The following is a 5,828-nucleotide window of genomic DNA, read 5'->3' as shown; positions in this document are numbered from 1 at the left end:
TAGGTGAACAAGTTGATTACCTTTCAAATCTCTGGGAGAACAAAGTATAATTTTGATAGGATGTATATCACTTCCTGGAAGAATTTCGTATTACTCTATTTGGCGGCTCAGAGGAGAAAGACAACATGTTACGAGTTATGACTAGGGAATATTATTTTTTATCCAAAAGACACAAAGTCACACAATGAAAACCTTGGCAAATTAATTCCGTTGTGACTGAGAGTTTCATGGCTGAACCAATCATCAGACAACGATAATGGAATAGGAGGCTGCACTGGTATATCTATGTGGAGAGAGGTGTGATAATACGATAGCGAGAGGAGTAATCGCGTGAATGTATACAGGGATGTATACAGCTACAGCTGTATGAAGAACGTAGCGTCGATTATCAAAGGGCACAATGCTGCAAAACTTCACTCGCGACCGCCAGTTGTGCAATGCAATTGTCGGGTGTTGTGGGTGAGTGTATGTGTGTGTGTGTTAGTGTATGTGTGTATGTGTGTGTGGGTGTTACTATGTGTGTGCGTGTTAGTATGTGTGTGTGTGTGTGTGTGTGTGTGTGTGGTGTGTGAGCGAGATTAAGCGCATACTTGTTAGTGCTAGACCTGCGCCTACTGCATCTGCCTCTGAAATAGCCCGTCCCTGTATACATTCACGCGATTACTCCTCTCGCTATCATATTATCACACCATGAAACTCGGAGTCACAACGGAATAAATTTGCCAAGGTTTTCATTGTGTGCCTTTGTGTATACAGGGACAGGCTATTTCAAAGGCAGATGCAGTAAGCGCAGGTCTAGCACTAACAAGTATGCGCTTAATCTTGCTCACACACCACACACACACACACACACACACACACATACTAACACGCACACACATAGTAACACCCACACACATACACACATACACGCACACACTAACACACACACACACACACACACACACACACACACACACACACACACACACACACACACACACACACACACACACACACAACACCCTAACTTGCACACGGGCGCACGCTCACACAGACACCCACCCACCCACAACACCCTAAATCGCACACGCACAAACACACGCACACACGCATATACACACACATATAGACGCATGTCCACACGCATACACAGGCATCTGCGTTTGTAAGACAAATCTAAGCGCACACAAACTCCTGCGTCAAAAACCCGCAGCGGTCATAGCTGTCTATGTTATAGGGGTGGCGAGCAGAAACATTCTGCAATTGCGAGAAATTCTGTGTGACCCCTACAGCCCAGTACCTTGATTTAGTCCTGGATAATGATTTATCCTGGGCTCCACATGTGGAGTATATTGGTCGCAAGACAGCGCGAACAATTGGTCAGCTCTGGAGGCATGGACGAGGACTTAGTTTGCTTGTCCGGCAGAACATGGTTGCTGAGCATGATCCTTTCCCAGCTGTGTTATGGTTCAAACAGTTTCTTTCCAGGACCTAGCACACACCTGCTTGGTCCGTTTGAAAAGATGTTCAAGGCTGGCATCGGTGCAACCTTGCGACAGCGGCTCTTGCGGAGTCCAACCCTTCTTGATCAATTCTTCAAACCCTCCAACAGAGGTCTACGGTCATCCCTCCAACAGCGTAATCTCGTGCCCACAGCCCCTCTTCTATCCCTGCTTGTGTCCCCAGCCTACTGCACCGGCTAAATCAAACGTTTCTGGTCCTAGTTCATCGGTGCCTCCGACACAAAGCTAACCCCCTGCTTTAGGAGATGTTCACAGGCACGGCTCCAGTTGGCGCCCCCAGCAACATCCGGGCAACTTGAGGGCATCAGTCCAATCTGCTATGTGTGCATTTTCTCCGCAGTCCCTTCGGGCGACGTTCCATCTGGTTTGTGGCAATTGTCCAGTGGAATGCTCTTCCCGTCAGCGTCAGAACTGAGGGTGGAAAGTGGACCTTCCAGGCGCTCACACGCGCTCTAGATCCACGCGCACTAGATCATGGATGTTGCGAAACTCGCCACATCGGCAGGCTGCAGCGCTCCCTAATCCAGATCCACGGCCTTTCGCAGCTCATCCGCAGTTTGGCAGTTGTGTGCTACCAGTTGTCATTTCAGCAAGCTCCAAATGCTCTCGATCGGGTTTAGGTCTGGTGAACGAGCAGGTAGAAACGCAATGATCGGCATGCCGTTGTCGAGGATGTGCTGCTGCGCGTTAGGTGACAGAGACACAGTGCCGAGGACGTGCACCCTCGCAGGATGCTGTGCCTGCTCAGCAACAGGCACAGAATTGCGAGGAAACCAGAACATGATCCGACAGTCGGGGCCGGCAGCAAAACAAGCTTCGTCGGCGGATACTTTCCGGTCGAAGGCGTAGCCTTGGTGGAAGACAGCCCACGCAAGACGGTGGGGCTGGTGTGCCTTAGTGAGGACGACTTTCCTATGCGGACGCCCAAAGCGATGGGCTTCTGATAGGCGCCGTCTTACCTGCCTAGCACCTACTGATTCGGCTGCTGGACCAACATTAGCCAAATCGGCTGCTGCTTTCTCCCTGCTGGAATAGCGGTTGTGTTCAACAAACTGCTGGATGTGCTGAAGTTCGTCAGGGCCTAGTGTGGGCTGAGCGCCACTCCCCGCTTTCGTCTTCACTGTAACACCAGCTTTGACCTACTCGAGAGTAGTGTTTACCTGAACAATGCAACATAGAGAAATGCATATTTGAGTAAATGTCACTCTCATTTTGCTCGTATATCCATGGCTTTGATATTTTGCATGCTTACTGGGGTTTTCTTATAGCCAGTCAAGTCGTGAACGTGCCTGCTGCTCAGCCCAGATCGGTAGAGACACATGACGACTCATCACCTCCACCAAACCCACTGCGAAGAAGAGAGTCCTCTTTGTTGGAAACTTGATGCATGCAATTACTGCAGACCAGCTGAAGGAGTTCATCGCAGCAAGAGCAGGTGAGGCTGACCACAACATCCAAGTGTTTGACATAAATATATATTTTTTAATCCTCCACTGTGCGTATTGTTGCCAGTGCAGCAGACGAATTGTTTCTCATCAACAAGCTCTTCTGGCCCAGGGCTGTGTACACAAGAGAGTAAAACTTCGATAAGTACCAGGGGCGGATCCAGGAATTTTTCAGGGGGGGGGGGGGTTCAAATTTTTTCGAGTGCACTGAATTAAATTTGCTTCAAACGGTTTGCAAAATTAAAATCTTTATTGTCACGGTAGCCTTTGCATTGCTTGGCCAATAAGACACGGGTAATGCGTTTCGAGCCTTACAAAGTACAAAGCTGCAGCACAGGCAGAAACTAAGGCCGTGACTGCAGGATTTTTCAGAACTGACGGAAGGCGAAGTTCTCTGACCGTCCTCCGGCTGGGACTCCGTGTCGTCACATTCGCGCCGTCCACGGCGGAACGAAGCCAAGCTCAATGGCAAGTGATCGGCCGCTCGCATCTTTGGCAGACATCGCGACATGGCAAACCACACGACAAACACTAACATTATCTTCGTGACGGAGAAAACCTACACTCCAGCAGGCGCGAAATAAAACAAAACGACAAGGAAGGTAAGGAGGACAAGTGGCAGTTTTTCCACCTTTTACTTGTTGCACCACCACTTGAACTGTACATCGTTTCAAGTCACATGATACGCGTACAGACACTTCGATTCGAACGGTACGCGTACAACAGTCCCGACCACTGCATATGCGCATGCATGCAGTGACCTAGTGCGTACTGTACCTGCACTGCTTGTACCTGACACTGGCATGCATGCAGGATGCATGCCAGTGAAGTAGTCTACTAGTACTAGCTGCTGGCTACGCGGTACGCTACACTTCGCTGGCTGCGCACGTGGATACCACAAAAAAATCGACTGGACCCATGGTCGAAATTATTTTAGGGGGTTCGTCCAAACCCCCTGAACCCCCCCCCCCCCCCTGTGTCCGCCCCTGAGTACACCCAGTCTGATGCCCGTGGAGATCAACAACCAGCGCAGAGAGGACGCTTTGCGAAAACGAATTGTACAAGGCGAACGCCAAACTCCTACTGTACTCCTAATGCATGACATTGTGATAGACTAGTTGACTACAAAACAAGTTGTTTCACACGACGTACGTTTCGCCGTATGGTTCATGGCAGCTCATCAGGTGTGCAATTTGAAACTCGGATATTGCGCGAATAATAAATGTAGAAAGGACGAAGGACATATGGAAACGAGTTAAGAGTAACTCTGCACCACTGTAAATAGACACTAATTCGTTTTCGCAAAGCATCCCCCTTCTGTATCAATCTTTGATATTTCTCAGCCACCCAAGTTGAGTGGTGTGCTGCTTTGCTGCTTCGAATTGTAGTGAGACTGCTTTGTCAAATATTCTACTTGTCTCGTCATCGTCCAGTAACAAACGACACTCTTTGTTCCGTTGGGACTGTAGCTTGTGCTAATTTTCGTCGCACTTATCTTCCCCTCTTTGGTCTCTCCTTAACCTTGAACCTTCCGAGTTGGAATGCTACGGAAATGTGTTGAAGCTAGATGACAGGACGTCGAATGTCTCAGTACTCTGTCAGTTTTGTGCCTAGTTGTTGCACTTATAAATACAGCCTCTGTGCTACGCGTCCGAGTCCACAATGGAGGAAACAGTTCCGCAAGCAGATTAATTAATTACACGTTATAGTTACGGGGGAGGTTGGAATCCGCGAGCGGCAAAAAATAATGATATTTCATGATATCTACCCCAAACATGCACAGAAGGATGCTCAAAGGACTAGTTTTAAATTGAGGAATGAGCCACCTTAAAGCTTGCGAGAGGGCCGCAAGTTATGAGAACTCGGAGACTCTCACGTTTCTCTTCCAACAAATGCAGTGTACAAGGCCTTGAACTTACTACGATGGACTTACTGAACACAGCATCCACTGGTTCACATGCACTAAGCACAATTCACTTTTGTCCCAGTGCAGTGTCGTTGAAAACAGAATTCAGGTTTTGCAAATGTGCATGGCAACTACGAATACGGCCGGTAGCTTGGCGTACGGGTGTGTTCGCGCACACGTGCATGGATCATGGAATCAAGGGAAAAAATGTGTACCTGGCAAAACATGTGTACATTGCAAAAAAATGTGTACCTGACGGATTCGGAGCGTGCTACGAATGAAGAGGCTTCCATTCGTGAAAACGAGCTATCCGCGGGGACTCTGACGAATCCTCGAACACAGGTGACGAATCAGCATTCGTTTTGTATCCGTACGCGTGGTGCAAAAGGTCCCTATTATCCGTCCGATATCAACTGATCATCACACAACGAGATGCCACCAGGTATTGGCGGATATTGCTCGAAAAGGTGGCAGATTCTACTCGAAAAGCAATGAAATTGGAAGAACGATACAAACCTAATGGCGGGCAATTCCTCGAATTCTGCTCCATTCCTTTATCCACTTACAAAACATACATGAAACTTACCAGAAAAAGTACAGAATTCTGCCAATTATTCTACCGGCATTATCCGCATTTTGCCTAGATGCCACATCCCGAAATCCCATTCGCCTCATCCTAAAAGAAGAGAACTACGCCAACAAAAACGCCTTTTTACGATACACGCACAACAAGACTTACAGGTGTTCTAATTCGGTTGTCGCATTGAACAGCTCGGCTGGTAGGTAAACAAGTTTATTATTCCACAAACTCCTGGGAGAACAAAGCAGATTTTTGATAGGATGTAAATCACCTCCTAGAAGAATCTCTTTATACCGTGCTATATGCATTTGCACCTCTCAAAAGAACAGAACTACTCAAACAAATCTCTTTTCCAATACATGCACACCATGACTTACAGGATTCGTAATTTG

This window comes from Sycon ciliatum, chromosome 7, assembly GCF_964019385.1.
Source record: "Sycon ciliatum chromosome 7, ocSycCili1.1, whole genome shotgun sequence".
NCBI lineage: Eukaryota > Metazoa > Porifera > Calcarea > Leucosolenida > Sycettidae > Sycon > Sycon ciliatum.
The sequence above is the reverse complement of the archived record's forward strand: the minus strand, read 5'-3'. Positions refer to the sequence as shown.